This window comes from Anser brachyrhynchus (assembly GCF_964034855.1).
Source record: "Anser brachyrhynchus genome assembly, chromosome: 7".
Classification (NCBI taxonomy): Eukaryota; Metazoa; Chordata; class Aves; order Anseriformes; family Anatidae; genus Anser; species Anser brachyrhynchus.
Genome location: NC_137701.1, coordinates 7,056,965 through 7,076,000, shown reverse-complemented (window position 1 = coordinate 7,076,000; position 19,036 = coordinate 7,056,965). Strand labels below are relative to the sequence as shown.

General features: G+C 35.7%; 1 protein-coding gene across 2 annotated transcripts in view; it reads right to left on the bottom strand.

Moving 5' to 3' along the window:
• The window catches only part of LOC308197816 (uncharacterized protein), a 355,008-nt gene that overhangs the window by 197,388 nt on the left and 138,584 nt on the right, over positions 1–19,036 (bottom strand). Inside the window, exons 7-8 of one of the 2 annotated variants that reach the window (XR_013953303.1) lie at positions 17,504–17,567; positions 14,050–14,126 (exon numbers count right to left, since the gene is read on the bottom strand). The exons of the other annotated variant lie outside the window; for it this stretch is intronic. The gene's annotated coding sequence lies outside the window, so the exon portion shown is untranslated. The remainder of the gene's footprint in view (positions 1–14,049; positions 14,127–17,503; positions 17,568–19,036) is intronic. 2 annotated transcript variants of the gene reach the window in all.

The following is a 19,036-nucleotide window of genomic DNA, read 5'->3' as shown; positions in this document are numbered from 1 at the left end:
ACATTTTATGAGGAACTTCTCAGTCAACAAATATTGCTCAACTGATTAAATTAGTTCCCTTTCTTTTATCCATACATAATATAAAGCTGTTATGACTAATCACATGCCCCAAAACACATATGCATATGTATACAGAATTGCAGGGTAACAGATCAAATATTTACAATTACATATTCATCCTTGCAGCAGCCTGTTTAAGAAACACCAACCTAAAGTAAACAAATATACCATCACTTCTGAAGCCAACAAGTCTGTAAGAAAACTAATGCAATCTACATAGCATTACACTTGTTCCTAGGTTCTCTTGTACTAAGTTAGATACAATGGTTGTTACACACATGAGAACTAACCAATGCTCTCATTTCCTGTTCCCCATCCTACTGTCTTAGTGTTAAAGAAAAGATACTGCAGAAAGAAACATTAAGTCAGTGCAGCATTCATGAAAAGCATCATAAAATTTCTCATTAAAAAATTGCTTCACATACAGTAAATATGCAGGTTCAATGTTTTTAGACAAAAATGTCCAATCTTTTCCAAAACAATTTTGCCCTCTTCCATCCATAGTTTTAGCTCAATACGAGTTATGAGTTACTTATGAATGGCGGTCCATAAAAGGGTAAAGGGAGTCTATGAGATACATGCAGCATTTTACAGTGAATACAAGCAAATAGTAAGACATAGCATTCAAATTTATAAAAAATGTCCTGCATATGCAATAATAATGGTTGTTATAGCTTGAGTACATTTCAGTACATAGATAAAATGTACTAATTAAAAACATAAAAATATAATAGTAAATAAGAAACTACATAATATAACACAAAATAATCAATTATATATTTATAAAGGGAAGCCATTGCCAAATTTCTCTGAGCTCAACTGCCCTGCAGCTGTCTACGCTGTCCTATTCATTCCTGAGGAGACAAGCTACATGTTACTTTCACTGATTAATGGAAATTACAGTGACAAATCTGGAATCCCATCTTTGCCTAAAGATGACAGATAATCAATATATTTGCATTCCCTCATGAACAGACAAGGAGGAGCACGATATCCTGAGCTTATACAAGAACATGGCTGAAGTGAAGCTTGATATCCTGAGTTTATACAAGAATAAATAATATAAGAACTATCCATCACTCCTACTTATTTTCCCTTTCAAATCCTTGCAAGGATTTTTCTTTTTTCTTTTTATTTTTTTCCAGCTGGAACCAAAGTTTGGGACATGGTGTATGGCCTAGATTGCATAAAAATGGCTCAAGTTATATGTTATTGCTGTAGTCCCAAAATGGCACATAATCCTCCTGCAAGGCCAAACAATGAACCACTAGATTTCACATCGTTCTTCTATAAGTCAACAGAATTAGCACATTTGAAACACACAACTCCTAGAAGAGCTGAAGTAAAGCTAACTCAGCAGACGTGAACTGTAATGCAGCTGTCTGTAGTGTGTACTTGTAGTCTGTCACCGAACTCATTGAAATCATCTTTGCCTCAAAATTGCCACTAAAGCTGAAATAACTGAGAGGGACCTTCCTAGAACTGCTGCAAACAGGAACCTGAATCATAAAATTGGAACGAAAAATCCACTACCGAGTCTAATATGACTGACAGAGCTAATGCATCTTCTTTTTAGAGTGACAAAAACTGAATTTGAGGGACTAAGATTAGACCTCGATGCAGCAAAAGTCCTTGAAACAAACATTCTGCCAAGTATCAGCAAGGAAGATAGGATCTATGACTTCAAAGTCAGATGAGCATTATTTGCAGCTCCTCATTAGCACTGTTAGCAAGACGCTTTGAAGTCTAAGAAGCATTCATTGTGCTGTTACTCAGCCATGGCACATATATCTCCCACTAAACCATATGGAAGAGACAATTGAGCATGAAGATCTGTAAGCCTGAAATGGATTATGAGGCTTGCTGATTACATTCACTGCACTTCTTTCTTTTCCTTCCAAAACACCTCTTTTTGAAGATCAGCATAGGAAAACAAACCAATAAAAAAACAGAAGCCTTATACGTTTTTATAATTCTCTCTGAATTGTAGTGCACAAGGTTGCATTAAAATGCAAGCAAGATTCACCGAAGTGGACACCTCTGACCATACCAGGAACTCCTTCCCTCCCCTCAATCCTGACCACTGTAACTAAGCACCAATAAAGCAATTCAGAAATGAATCCCATGCTTTCAAGCCATTCTACATCCTGAACTGACAACAATATTTTCTATCTTTAGCAATACAGATAGCAGATGTAAAACCAAGCACAAAACATCGTCACAAATATTAGCTTACATTTTATTAGCAACACTCACTTATATTAGCAAATGTTCCCTATTTGTGTCCCAGCAGCGCTTGCAATTGCTGACACTTCCACTTGGACTTCTTTATTTTAAGGGTGTAGGAGTATCCAGCTCATCTTCAGAAAGATAGAATTCACTAATCCATTTCCCAGGTACAAACTGAAAGGCCAGGCTTTCTGTCCTTTTATTTGTTTCAATTTCGTAGTGAAGCATAAAGAATGCTTCAAAATGGCACTTTACTAAAAGATGTCAACGCAGATGTACCCCATTACAATGATGAGCAAGAATGTTCTGTTCTTTGTTTGCTGTCACTTGGATGATGCCTTGGACCGTAGATTTGTGCTATAGTGGTACTTACCCAGCTAAAATATGTCCAATATCTGGACTACACGTGCTCTGGTATCCAAAGAGTTACAGGGTCACACTCTGTCCCCCATTTCTTTTTCTTTCGTAGTTTTTTTTTTTCCTTTTCTTTTATTTCCTCCCCCCAACCCCCTCCCCATCCCCCCCCCAAATTGTACAGAGATAACAATATGGTGCCTACTGTAGTATCCCTTCAAGTGTTTGAACTTGTCAGGAAACAATATTTAAAATGAACCAAGATGTGAGATGGGAAGAGGAAAAATTAAAAGCTTTATCCAAAACATATAATGTGCATGAAACCAATCAAGCAGAGGGAAACATACTGAGATATCACGTTTGATACCAGTAAAAATATGATCAAGGAATGACTGAAAATTTTCTCATATTTTTTTTCCAAGCTTCTAATCTCACTGAAGGTTCCTGCAAGAAGCCAAAGGATAGGACAAATCCCAAAAATACAGAGAACAAGGAAAAGAGAAGCAACAACATGTTTTCATTAGCATTCCCTCCATATGATCTTTTCAACCAGCTACCACAGGACTGGATCAAATCAGAATCAAAAGATTTAATTGGTTTATAAAAACACATTTCATTACTTGGTAGTAGAAAACCATTTCTAGCTGGGTCATCATAAGAGGGTCATCATCAAAACATCTATCTCTAACATGCTGTAAAGTGTCCATAATTCTTTGGTTTTTCATTTAATATGTTCTTAACCCATCAATTTGAAAGAGCATCCTGGAACTGCTACTAGCAAAGATGAGCCATTGGAACATGAATAATAAATTTGAGAAGAAACTCAAAGTCACTCCAAGTCTAAAATTAAATGTTGCCCAGCAATTCTGGTGATTCTCAGCACCCCCCTGTGACTCTGTGAGCACTGTTCATTGATTTAGGTAGAAGACCAGTTTTAAGCATTACACTAGATGTTGTTCATTAATACTGCAAGTTAATTGTTAGCTTCAGTTGGGAAAAGATAATGCCTGGAGCTGCATCTATTAAAGTCTGTGTCAGCAACCAACTGGAATAATTGAGTGATAATTGAACACACACACAGAGATCCTCCAAAACCATGACATACGGTATATTATCCACTTGGGAATCTTACACTTTAATACAGTCTTCTAGCATTTAAAATGTTCACAAGCTTGTATAAATAATCTGCTGTCAAACATATGGAACAAGTTCTAGAAAGTTACTAATTTGGCATGAGAACCATAAGCCATTGCTACAACAAGCTAAACTACTAGATATTCGTAATTCTTAACTTTTTTTTTTTGAGAACAGAATAATCTTGACAAATAACTAACAAAATAATTCAATATATTTTCTCTAGATGGCATATGTGTTTACAGATTTTTACCTACCAATGAGTACCTTAGACATAGATACATTTCTCAATTGATCTTTTTCATCAGTCAGAGAGAAGTATCTCAGTTCAGGTTTAAACTGTGATTACTTTCCCAAGACTGTTTCCTCCTTTTATATTATTTATACAGATTGAAGAAATTTCTGTTAGATTGTTTGATGTTGCTTTGTAAATATTCTAAACATGCAATGGCATATTGATCTGTGTCCAGCACATTTCTGTGATCAGAAATAACAAAGAAGAGCTATTACAAAAAAAATGCTATACCTGTCATCTAATTCTAGGTTAGAAACAGATGGCATGATGTGAAACTCTGCTAAATTGCCAATGACACTGAACTAGTTCAAGGTAATAAAGCTACTTTTACTGGAGGGAAAACTATATCCCTATGTAGACTATACCCCCTAAAATAGAATATAAAAACACTTCTGGAGCAGGGCATACTGGGGATGGCATGAGAGAAACAGCAAACTTCTTGAATACTGTTGGTGCTTATTATGCTATGAAGTAGTAGAAAATGCTACTAAATAACTCCCTAAATAATGAAGCATGAACTACATACTTTAAGTGAAAATGCAAGATGTCCAGAGAGGCAGTCACAATCATAACAGGATACAAAAATCTTAGATTTAAAACAAATGAATAAACAATAGCATGGTTTTCAGCTCAACAAGCTGTTAAACATGTTAGTCATGATTATTTTCAAATATCTGAACCTGTATCATGTCAAATTAGTCATGACAAACAAGAACACATGAACATAATTTTTTGGCAAACCTTCGATCAAGTAAAGTTAAGATACTTTTCAGGTCTGCAAGGTGTATTGCAAATACTCTTGCTGTTACTCATTTTACAGCAAAATAGTATGCTCAATTAAATAAAGAATAAGGGCCCTTCTTTTACCATTAGCTATACTCAAATAGTAAACATATTCAAATTAAAAAAATGATGAAAAACTCAGGTAGTCCATTCAGGTTCCAAGTTATTTCCTCATGTCCTGTTATCTGAGGGTAGTCCACAATTATCTAAATTTATTCCTGGATAGTTTCAGGGTTAAAGTAAGGTTGTGTACTTTGTACACTTTTGGTACAATCTGGAACTTTGCTTCAAAAATGATAGGTTGCTATTCCATGTATATCTTTTACAAGCTGTTATAGCTTCTTTTCACTTTTATATTATCTAACACTCCACATCACCTCAATTTTGGTATTCAGTTTAATCACTTCAATCTCAGTGTTTTCCCAGAGTGCAATTTCTTTGAATAAGAGCAGCCAGATAACACCCCTCCATGCCTTCAGCAAAGCTGCCGATCAGACTTGCTTTCCATTGACTCTGTAAAGCTCCTCTGCCAGCACTATGACACCTATACCACTATTCCCAACCTTGAGTAGAGAACTGGTGTGCCAGAATTTGCAGAACAACTCGACCCTTGACCTGCTGCAACATTTTCTTGTTTGGTTGCACCCATGTGGAATTTCCCTACTTGTTAGTGAGTGGCAGGAGGCAAAACATAAAAGACCATGCAGAGATCTAACACAAGTGTCAGTGATATCCTACAGGCCTAAAAGACAAGGATGATAAATACTTGCAAACTTTGGAAACCATATTTTATATATGATAGATATGATTAAGTCTGAAGGGTTCTGAGCATGTGCGCATGCATTAGTAACTCATTTTGATCATTTACAGCTTCCTTAACAAAATGCAAGTGTGCAGTACTGAAGCAAAATAGTTGTCTTTATATACAATTAGTCCCAAAATAAAGTTTAAAATGATGCAATTTAATGAAGAAAGCTCATTTGGTCTAAAAACATGTGCATCAAGCACATCTTTATACTGCAAAATACAAGTCCTTTCTTGAAACAGACCTTATAGAAAATAAATCACAGCAGTTTTCTTAAACTCTCATCATCTGAAAACCAAAATCACCTTTATATTCTCTGCAAAGCTTAACCATTACGTTTGCCCAAAAGCAATGTGCACTTTCATGTCTTTTTTTATACACAGTAATTTTATTAAGGAGATTTCATTTTCAAAGGAAATTGAACAAAGCAATTTAAAGGCACTCAAAGGAATAATAAGCAGTAGTGAATTTTGGTGGATGAAGGAGTTATTTCCTATTTATTTTTCTATTACATGTTCAAATTGGAAATATGCCTATAAATGATCAAGTCGGGAAGAACCACAATCTGCCATAAAATGCTAAGAACCACCAGTACATGAAACCACGCATTTGTTAATAAGTATTCGAATAGTGTAATCAGAGTAGAGGTACAACTGCACAATTAAAGAAAAACCTCTAAGATGTGGGAGAACACACTGCTATCTTTTGAACCAAAATAATGAATAGGTGGGAGTTGTTTAAAGGTGGAATATAATATAAACAATTTTTTTTTGAACAAGCATAAGAAATACGTTACCTCAGATAAGCCTACCACACAGAGCACATTTGAGATAGAAAAGGAAAGCCTGAAAAAAACATAATTGTTCTTTACCAGTGGTGTCCTCATCTGTAAATTGAACAGAAAAGACTTATAACCATAATTATATCCACGACTATCCTAGAGAACTCAAGAAATGCAAGGACTGGGGTGCAAAAAAAAAAAAATTTAATAGAACTAAGCACAAGACTGTGACAAAATAATACGTTAAAGGAAAACTGTGGCAACCATGAAAAATGTCACCACCAACATCCAGAAAAAAATCACACAGCCACTTTAATTAAGCTGGAGGAAAAGAAAATAAACAATGCAATTTCAGATGAAATTATTCCAAGAATATGTAAATATGTAAATGTCAAGTCTGCATTTGGTACACAAGGTAAGTGATTGACAAGAGTATACATTCCAATTTTTCAATATTAAAAAAATAGGTATAATGAAAAGTTAGTAACAGCCAAAGGACCTAAAGAGAATAAAAAGTGGGGGTTTTGTTTTGTTTTGTTTGTTTATTTAAGTGTTAAGAGCATAATTAGAAAATTGTTGCTAAGGGTCAGACCCACTGACTACAGAGGCATTACACATGGATAAGAGATGGCACTGGCATATTAACACACTCAAAAAAAAATGCAAAATTGAGAAGTCAAAGATTGGTGAGCTTGCTTTGCTTTGTGAAATCAGTTTTGAGACATAAGCAGACAGAAAAAATTATTTAATGCATTAGGCAGTGAAGAAGTCTTTATCTAAAACAATGATAACAGCAACAAAACAGAATTTATTTGTTATAGCAGTTGCTATGGGAATACGTAGAAATGTTGAACACACAGGACTTAGATGACATGGAAAAAAGAAAAATTCAATTGAAATAATGACTCCACCATCTATTCTGTCCAAAGCAAAAGCTAAGTAAAGTTTTGGAGATTTGCAGGAATAAAGAATAGCAAATATATTGACTAAAAGCTGCAGGCAATGAAAACTTTCTCTGAATCTCATTCGATTGTCCACAACAAGTGGCCAAATATTTAGAGAACCAGACATCTAGAGAAACATGAAAAGGGACAAAACAGCTTCTTCATGTTTCAACTGCAAACCTTTCCATGTACATCTCGTTCTTCCTTTTCAGTAGATTTATAAAAAAATAATAAAATGGAAAGCTTACTCAGTGTGATACATTCAGGGATATTTAAAAATGTTATTAGAATAATTTAAACCCTGAAACTAAAAACTAGGAATGTCCACAAAAACTTCTATTTAGTGTACTACTCCAATCTTGCAGTTTCACACAACAGCACTAAGATCAGTGGAAATTAATCCATATACTAAATTAGTAAATGTTCCAAGAAACAGTGAAAAGACAAATGTAAACCAAACTATGAAGTTAATGTATAAATAACCTTTCGACCCTGATGAAAATCATATTTAAATTAACACGAGCATTTCCATTGGTCTCAGCAGACTTCATATGGTTCCAAAATGTGATGTCCTAAGCTACAGGCATAGGGAAAGACAAACAGGTAGAAAGAAATATTCTATGGGAAGAGTTTACAAAAAGAATAACACTGACATAATTAATCTGAATAACAGAGATAATTCAGCTTGAACAGAAGTACGGATCATAAGTTTTCAGAAATTTGAGTTTTGCATACAGTTGTGGTACCACTTATTTTTTTTTTTTTTTACACTTGAAAGATTATTAAAAAATGAGAAATCTTTTTCTTCCGTTGAAAGTAATCATGAAGTTTTTATATGGACAGTTAAAGAGACTTCTAGATTTAAAAAAATATAATTTTGAGTCTATCAGAGACTCATCGGCAACCCACTGAAATCTTCCCACGAGGTCCTTTCAGACTTCGTTGTGTTTACAATGACTTCTTAATTAGGTTGTAGGAAATCACCTCCTGAGCAGACCCAGAGCACCGTTATTATGCCCATATAACTGCATATTATCTCTATTTCTATATTCAATTAATATTATGTCAAAATTACTCCAAAGAGAGAGTTTTGCTAAGTTATTGTAAATACTTACATTTTTAATTTATTCTAGGTAGAGAAGAAGGAACTGTGGTGCTGGAGATAAAAGAAAGCTGAGAAATATGGACACGGCTGTGCTCAGTGCATACTGTAGAAATTACGTTCTAAATGGTCAGGGGAGGGGAAAGAATGAACACCAGCTTCTCAATAAGTAAATTATTTCTTCATACAATCACTTGTTGACCATTTACATCTTAAGCCTGTGTAGAGTTTCAACACAAGTAGTATGTTTATTTGTAGCAAGTTAATCACTATAGAACCCATAAACTAGGTGCCTAATTTCAGAATTATTTCTCTAGAACAAATAAAGTAAGAGAAAAAGTGTATATATATTAAAAAAATATGCTTAATAATTCTTCCTAGTTTTTCCTTTTCCCTGCTCTCTGTTTTAAGAAGACCAGAGCATGTAATTAATGATAGAGTATGGTCAGGTAATTGCAGTAAATTCAGAGTACTTTAGGAAGTTACTCCCCTCTTCAGAAAACTGTGTGCAAACCTACCATCCATGGCAATGCAAAATGAAATGATTTACCATATGCATCTTACAGGGATGGACTGCTGAGTCCATCCTTTGTAGACCCAAGTTAAACATTCAAAATATTTCCTCTGTTTTCCAGTTTTTAAGCACAACACATTCCATTTGAGGACAAACACATCATTAAAATACAAGCTAAATTGTTATTGATACTAGAAACATAATCCTACAATCATCATTCACTCCCATGAAAGCTATGGCTGTTACAAAGTCCAACTCATTTACCTAAGTCACCTAGTTCAAATACTGTGTTTCTGCCAAGAATATCAGCACCTCTGGCTTTCTAGCCTCTCTCTAGGCAAAAACAACAGTTCTGGATTATCTTCTAGGGAACAGAAAAGTTGCTTTACTTTTTTTTTTTTTCCTCCCAATGAACATTTCCTTCAACATAATAACCAGTTACAGAAAAGATATTAGGAATTATCTGATGATCTATTATTCGGGATGGCTGGAGGAGGACAGCAAGTGCTGCTGCTCCTGATGACTGCAGTAATTCCATACCTACACCCAAACTTGGCTCTGATCTGTTGCAGGATAAATGCCAAACATCCTCTTCCCTTGCCTACACTCACTTTTGTGTCGAAGAATGCAAGAAATATTAATGGTGGTATCTTAAGAGATTACACTTCTCCAAAGCACATCTGACAACCCCCTAAAATCATATGAGTCTGTCTCTGCTGAGAAAAGCAGTTTTTCAAAAGCCATCTTGGAAATCTTTACACTGATTATTGTCCTGCACGGGTAAGCATTCAACTTCAAGTTCTGTGTTAATATTTGAGCTGAATTAACGTTAAATTAAGATTATTTCTGCACTATTAAATACTTATGGATAAAACAACAAGGAAGACAATTTCAAGAAATATATGCAAATTTACTGGCTCCGACCCTCATCTCCCTTAACATTGTTTTATGTTACTAGTTGCAATCAAATTATTTAGTCTGGACAATCCTGTACTACATTATGCTGCATAGAAGGCACTGGAATCTAACAAAAATGCATATTTTTGTGAGAGGTTTACTTGTAACTCTTGTTTTCCTGCTCCAAAAGCTATTTACAAAGGATCCCAGCCATGTTACTAGAAAACATTGTCATTTTCAACATTATTCCATTTAGTCTACAATTTATAGAAGCTGCTACTACCTACCTATTTTTTTTTTTCTTTTTTCTTTTCTTTTTTTCCCCCTAGGACAAGCTTTCAAATAAGTTCGGTGCAATAACATTCTTTGATGACTTGTGCTCTCAAGTGCTTTAATACAGTACATCAGGTTATTTAAAAGCTGTAATAGCTTTTTTGTTTATCCATGATTTTAAAGAAATGTCAACTCCCTACAACTTATTTTCAGGGAAAAATATTTTCAAATATGTTAAATTCTATGAAAATTAACACTTATTAGAGATGTATTTATTTTTCTGAGAAGGAAGGAATTGACGTTGTTGTTGTTGAAAGTAGCTTAAAATTTTCCCTACAATTGGAAGTGTTTTGGATTGACATTTTCCAGTAAAACTGAAGGAAAATACTCTTTATTTGCTCAGTATTAAAAATATATTTCACTGTTACAAATTTGTGTGTCTGTATATCCGAAGCTCTCATTCATGTCTGGAGCTCATCACGAACAGCATCTGTACACACAGTGCCTATCACAGAAGGCTATAATCTACAGAGATTACAAATAAATTAATTAGGACTGAAAGTCTAATTTCAGTCACCTCTTCAGCCAACAATTTTGCATGCGATGTTTGGTAAGCCTGTTTATATCTCAAATTCATTCACCTGTGTGGTGGTCTCAGACTAGTAGTTCATCCCAAACTTAGAGACATGCCTGGTACATTAGGATCACCTACCATTCCTGTCCATTTTCTCTCTCCAACTGTTCCTGACCTTCTGGCCCCAGTTACTGCTTTTTGTCTTTGTAGCTTCAGACAAAATTGGAAGAGCAGAAAGGGAAAAAACATTCAGTGCAGCAATGTTAGAAAACAACAGCAAAAAAATGTGTAATGGCCCTGCCATGATAGTTAGTACCCTGCCGTGATAGGTCACCCCCCAACTGCTTCAATCCTCCATTTCTCTTAAAGTTCAAGAAAACATGAGCGTGCATCTTAATTATCCAACTACTCTGATTTCAAAAGGATGATGAAAAGGTCTTGTTAAGGAAGATGTACAAACATATTCTATAAAATTCTGTTTACAATAAACAATGGAGGAACCTGACCAGCTTCTGCTGTTTTCTTTCACTCCTGCCCACATACACTTTTTTTTCTTTCTTCCCCCCCCCCCCCCCCCCCCCCCCCCCCCATTCTACATGACTGAAAAAGACTGGAAAGTTGTGGCAGAAAAATACACTATTAAGCCCTTTAAGCCTCACAATGGTCCTCGTCCTTCAAATATCAATTGAAGTTGGTGTTTGGATCTGCTGAAATTCTTATTTATATTAGGACTGCACACTCAAAGCTGAAATGGAGCCAGCTCGGCCTGTCCTGCTGTCTAGAATACAGCACTCAAACGTACTGATGGATAAGTTTTATGCTGGGAGATGCAGACAAAAGAAAGCACTTCAGCAACAAATGTTCCACTTTCTTAGAATTACCACCTTACAGAATTCTCCATTACTCCTGCTTAAATAGGTTTTCAGTAATTAACTTCTATATATTAGAACTTAAAGGTGATGGATGGCAATTTCATGAAAAGAGGGATGAGCATATGATATCCTCCACAAAAGGATATCCACCACACACAACTGGAGGTGCCAAAACCCTGGAAACAAACCTGTGTGAAAAACCCATGCAAGCAAGGCTTGACTCAGCTCCTACTAACTCCAGCCTCCCAGCCTAGTTGATGAAGTCCACAGAACAGAGGACCTGTAAGATACCTCTTTCCTTCCTTTCATCCCCTCAGAATTAATACCTCAAAATGGACCATATAACAAGTTTATGAGATGCTGACAGTTCATAACTACTTGGTAAAATTTAGCTTCAAAACTTGTATCCTACTAGCATGTGAGGTTCTGACCCCTGCTGTATGGTACCCCCCAATCCATTGTACCAAACCAACTGTACGTAAGGCTATAAAACTAAACACAAAATCCTAAGACAAAATACTGAAGTCTCTTTTCAATGAGGCTGAAAAGCCTCATTTTCCTCCTCGTGTTTGAATTTCTCAGTATATTCTCATAAAACTTTCATAAGATGAGAAACCACTTTTTTCCACACATAGTAAATGCTAAATTAGCATGCCAATAAGACTTTTGAATTTAAATGGATTCTCTCTTATTTACTTAGTTAAAGTACTAATTAACTGTCATTTTTTCCAACTAGAAATTAGAAACAATTACGTGTATGCAGACAGTCGTATAGTAGGGACATTTCTCCATTTACAGCAGAGAAATTATTTACTGTTGGTATGAAATACAATGGAACCTGCTACAGCAAAACAGCAATGTTGCTGGCCCCATTAGCAATTATGGTATCTACTGTAATTCTTCCAGCACATTATCTCCTATGAGTTAAGTTACAGTATATCAGAGGACTTAGACATTCGCTAAATAACATCACAAAGCCAGCAATCAGCTCTCACAAGTACATAATAACCTAACTTCTTATTTATAAGCTGGGCCACTGATGTTAATGAGGATAACCTCTGTGCTTAGGCAGGCATGTTTTTAACTGCTCTGTCAGAATCAGATACTATTCCTGAGTGTATCTAAAGAAAACTTATTGGATATAAACAATAATGTATACATGCATATTTGTACTCATAAAGGGAAATCATTTGTAGCTAATAAACACAGCAAATCAGTTAAGGCTTTCTGGACAAAACGCATCTATACAACCATTCAGTTTCAGAGGGCATACCCATTACGCAAGTCCAGCACACCCCACTGTCACCAAAGCAGCAAGGCAGACTTCCCTGAGCCACTTTCTTCCACCAGCCCCTTTGTCACAGCTGGCTCCCCCATCTCCAGGCTGACAGTTTGACACATCTAGCATGCCGGCTGCTCTCATGACACAGCACTTGCACTTCATATTCCAGTTCCCCCCTTATTCTTCTGCTCTTTTTTTTTTCCTCCATATGAAACGGGAGACAAATGCACATCAAATTGAGCAGCACTTCAGGTGTGCATAGTAGGAGGATCTCCAAATTACACTGTGTGGCTGTGCCCCACTGCCCCCAGTCTTGGCTGAAGATAAAAAGTCTCTTACAACTACCAACCCATCATCTGAAGATCCAGCTCAATTAGTTGAATCCTTAGACTCTAGAGTTTTACATGTTTACAGCGACTGAAGTCTCACAGTTAATGACCCGCCCAACAGCTGAGCCAGCACTGCCTTGCACAAAGCAGGCATCTTAATCATTGGATGCATTTTAGACTTCACTTTAGCAATCATTACAATTAATTTGCTGTCAAATACTCTACAATCTACAAACATAACAGGAAAAAAAAAAAGAAAAAAAAGCAGTGTCCAAGTCTGTGAAGCAAGGGGAATTACAATTTCTAGATTGTTTCACATCTGCTTCTTAAACATTCGGAAAGTATCAGGGTTATTACCATCAGTTTGCTGCTTCTGACTGGTCTGTAGTCATTTAAGCAAGCCTCATATTCTCATTTTAATATTTAATGAAATACATAGGATGCTAAGTGCATCACTGTAAAGATGTTTCATGAATATAGTACAGTAAAATACTAACTTTACAGCTTGCTATATTAATCAATATGGTTGCCTCGGTTGCACAAATATAATTAAATTATCATTTCAGTTCACTAAAAGTAAGATTATCTATAAATATTTCAACCAAGAGGATTAGATGATTAGTATTTTATTTATCAAGAATACTACTTTTAAAACACCTTCAGAAAAAAAAAAAAAGAAAGAAAATAGAATTAAAGTTTATCTAGAGCTTGATCGTGATTTTCAAAAACTAACGAAAGACATATGGAGATAAAATTCTACACCTGGATACTTCGTTTTTACTTGATACAGAATGAGTCTTCTCCTTATCACTGGGACATACCTGCACTGTTTCAGTCTGAGAACTGGAGTGCACGACACCTTTCAAGTATCAAGACCGAGCATAGGTTATGTATACACCTGTAAGAAAGAGATAGAAAGAGAACTTTTAAGTAGAATGGTGTCTTTCTTTTCTTCCTTTTTTTTTTTTCCCCTATATTCCTAGTGAAGTACAACGCCTGAAAGATCAATTTGATTTATTATCCTTTTTCACATAAAATAGTGGATTTGCCCTGGAAGATCACACAGGTAGCTGGGTAAAGCCCCAGCCCCCAGCAGTTCCAGTGCCACCATGAGACAGAGGGAACAGAAAATGAAAAGGACTCCCAAGTCAGACTAGAAACTGTGCGCACCACATCCTCAAATACCCAGCTGCACTGGCAAATTCACTGTTGGATTACCCTGAAACATTGGTTCATAGAGATCCAAGTCATCGCATAAAGCCTGTTCTCCATGCTCAATGCAGATGTTGTCTGCTGCTCTCATCCTAGCTGTGACTGGCAACAATAATATGGGGAGCAAGAAGAGATAACAATATCATGATGAAGACATGCCCATGCTTAAAACATTTAAGAGTCAATTCTATGCTTAGGTAACCTAACAGACTTGTATGGATGTGTGTGGCAGATAGAGTTTGCTTTTGCCATTTTCTGATGTAATCATCTTGGTTTTCAGACTATAGTTAGAGAAAAGACAATGTGACAAAGGACCCATTAAAGGTATCATTCCTGTTAACACAATTTTTATGCGAAGTAGTAAGGAAAGCACTCTGAACACATCAAGCACAATTTCTGCCACAGCTGGAATTAGATATACACATATAAATCTCACACTTGACTTGGAAAATTTCCTAGTAAGAAGAAACTACTGATTATACCTGATATGTCATTTCATCAAAATGCTACCAGTGGAAGTGAGATTTCACATCGATTGGACTAACGGTCCCTTGGCCCATGGAAGTGTGCATCAAGTGCACACGTGGATTCTGTAACAAATATACCAATCCATTCCTCAGAAATGCTTACAGATAAAACATTGCTGCTTGCAAGCAAATCACGATAGCTCTAGATAATATTTTTGAAATACTAGTAGGCTTTGAACTCATACAAGAAAATAGAAGCTTACCCCAGAGTTCAGAAGGTAAAAGAAGAAAACTAAAATAGGGCAGTATACACGTGGGATATGCCATCCCTAGAAGGATCAGGAACAGATGTTTGAAGTTTGCGACAGCAACTGATATTCATGTACCAGTGCCTGGTGCAGCCATGCCTGGCTTGATAATGCATGCTGTGGTGTACACACCAAATAAAGCAATGCAGAAGGAGCAAGACAACAACAACCAAAAAAAAAAAAAAACCACAAAACCAACACCAACCAAACAAACAGGAGGCATAACGAAAGAACAAAGGCAATGTTATCTACCTCCCCTAAAAATTTAATTTTGTAATGAGATTTTTGGCTTTAAGCTGTGATGGGGCAGGAGGAGTTGAACTGGGAGCAGCCCTTGGGGAGGGTCCTGGCTCTGCCCTGGGCAGCACCACTGAACTGGGTGTTCACCAAGCACCAGCCGCAGGGTGGGCATGAACCGCAGTTTGGGTGAAGACATGCTCATTTAGGGGATGCTGACACCCAAGTGAATGTTCCTCCCCCTTCTAACCTTTGGGACTGTGGCACCAGAATACCTTCCATCTTAAATCCTAACATTTTACATTAAATACTTCCAGTATATCTAATTAAGCTTGTCTCTCAGTTTTGTAAGATACAGGCATGAGAAGATTTTATTTCCTTTACAGCTGTGTGTTTTTCAAGGAAAAAATATGAGTAAGATTACATAGAACTCTTTAAAAGACACTAAGAAAGAGTGGCTGCAAAAAAAACTAAAAATACCAAACTATTACATTTTTGGAATCTTTACTAAGGTATGTTTAAGCTCTTTATATTGAGGTGTTATGTAAAATAGTTTATTTCAGATGCACCCATTTGGATACCTGATCAGTGTCTGTGTCATGAATAAAAGGAATGAAGGAAAAAAATGACAATTACTGGCTAGAGTAGCCTGAGGAAGCAGATTTCAGTTTATTATTATTGTGGGGAAACCACATTACATGGACTGAAAAGTCCGTCACTGCTTTTTAAAAATCATATTGTAAACATTTCACTGGGTTTTATTTTCTCTGTTAATTGCATTCTGTTGCAAAATCCATTGTGTTATATTTTTGAGGTGCTAGCAGACAAGTGCAATAAAAAAACATACTTACTTTTTCTTCTACTACCGCACTTCCCTATATAGTTATCAAACCACCAATAAATTTTAAGCGATATCCCTTCATTTCTTTTGGTCTTCTTAGATTGTAGGAGTACACAAGGATAAGGGTTATTGCATCTCTTGAATATACATTTCTACTAACACTGTTGCCAGACTTGCTATATCTGAAGAGCAAGAATATTTTAATTTATGATCATATTAACTATGCCTAGGGTATTAATCCCAGAGTGCTTCAGTTTTAGGATAATTCTAAATTGTGTTAAGTCTCCCATTTGAGTAATTCATGTAGAGAGCATTATCTCTTAATTCTAGCCTACGCAGTCATGATGGGCACACATTTTATTAAGGAAAGTTGTAAATGCTTCTAGTATATAATATTTACACCCTTAGAAGCTTTGTAGGTAGCTTTAGCCCACCTTGAATCCATTCCTCTTTAAAGTGATATTCAAATACATGTCCAATGCACAGAATATGACAGACAGCTCAATACCCTTTGTGCTGTTTAATCTAAAATATAATTATATAACAACAGAATTGTGATAAAAGAGAGAGTTTTAAACTAAGTATTTTCCATATTCATATGGGAAATGTAAAAATAAAGAAAGAATGGATTCTCAGCTGAAACTCCTATATGATCTCTCAGACACGAGAATATGAGAAGTACATGCAAATGCTGGTTATCAGTAGAGGTAGACTTAAAGAAACTGAAAGTTGTTTTATTTGAAAAAACAGAAGTCTGCCTGAAATTAATTTTATTGATTGAAATGAAGAACCATTTACCTTAAGGAGTAGACAGTTTTGGCCTAATAAACATACTTCAAGATTTCTCACTATGATCAGAATGATGCAAAGATTTATCTTTGCAAATCGACAACAGTTCTCCACTCCTCATCCACTCCACCAGCTCTTCCTCCCCACCCCTCTCTTTTTTTTTTTTTTTAAGGAATGTAGCACTTGAACCACATCTTTTATGCCACCAAAAAAAAAAAAAAGTTTTTACCTTATGTGATTTCCAGTTCATTTAGATACTGTTCTAGTAAACAGCAAAATGCCCTTGGATTATTTTTTTTTTGTTATTATTTATTAGCAATTCCTGTCACAATAAGCTTAGAACAACTTCCCAGGGTGACACCTAGAGATTATTTCATTTATAGGTAGATGCTGGCTTTCTATCAGTCTTTTGAGTACTCACTTCATTCACCAAGCCAGGTTACTTCAGTTCTTCAGTATGCTTTCTTTAGATTAGTTTTGACTTCCTAGGAAAAATCAGAAAATAAATTTACAAAAAATAGGACAGAATGTTTTGAGCTTCATCATAGCTTGGTGATGATGGAGCTTGGTGATTTTATTTTTATTAAAAAAAAAATATTATATATCAGATTCAAACAATGTGATTTTCCTGCTCTGAAACCTAAACAGAAGTGGTCCCGGTTTGCAATACTCAGGCATGAGGACAACACTCCTAATATGCACCATGTATTCCATACATTATGTTCACTCTAATCCATTACTGAATTTTTGAAGTTCCAGAGTATGAGAGCATTGCTCATAATTTATACTGCATCTTATTGCATGTTAAAGCCTTAGGGAAATTGTAATTGATCATAATAATTCACTTGAAACTCAGCCTTCCTTTCAAAATTAGCTGGTCTATTAGTAAACTTATATAAGAAAATACATAAAGTTCAAAAATGGAACTGCAAAGTTGTTTTTACTTTTGCATGGTAATACAAAAAATAGCTCAATGAGTATATTAGGTTGAAAATCAGGAGTATCTTCAGAAACTAAGGATGTATTATATATTAAAATTATGTATGGCTGCAGATAGTAACTCAACAGTCTTTTATATTGGGTATCAGTAAGCTGAGGCTGACCCTGAGGACACATCTGTTGAAGATACCTGGCTTTAATTTTAGAGGAGTGACAGCTCAGGCAAACTTTTATCTTACTCATCAGATATGCTAACCATTGTAAATTATCTACTCAGATGTAGATTGTGAGCCATTTGTGGCTCTCTTTTTGCAATCTACACCTAACTGTAGCACAGAGATTAATGAACGTTAAATTTTCTTTACTAAAAGCACAGTGTGTTTAAGTTTTAATTGCTGTATATAATGTAAAATATACTTAGTTGTTTTACATGTGTCACATGCCAAGAGAATCATGGTATGCAGAAGAAAGGCAAAACTAGTATGGCAGATGTTGCCTCCATCTCGCTGCAGTACCATCTCCCCAGGCATTGCCTGAGGCAACTATCAGCAGTAGAGCCCAGCGCAAACATCAAAAATGAGAAAATCACAAATGCAAAAATTAGTGGTCACAGCCACTTTCTTCACTTCAGACAAACTGACTAAGCAAACCTGACTTACATTACCTGTTTGTTTTGCTCTGACCCAGTGGTTACAATTCATATCAAAGGAACATTGATCAAAATGAAGTAAAAACTATTTTTTTTTTACCACAAACATATATTTGATCCACAAATTGGCTTTTTTTTTTTTTTTTTTAAAGACAGTAATGTAGATTTCAGATATTCTATAGTAAGTACCGAGGCCCATTTTCATGCCCTTAATTTTTCTAAATAGCATGCCTCTACTGAGCTTTGGTATAGCAACACTGGTTTCATCGCCAAGGCAAACATTCAACTGTTATTTACTGTGGGGTCCTAAACCTCTGCACACATCTGTAAGGACATTATAAATTCAGGTCAGTGGCTAGCTACAGA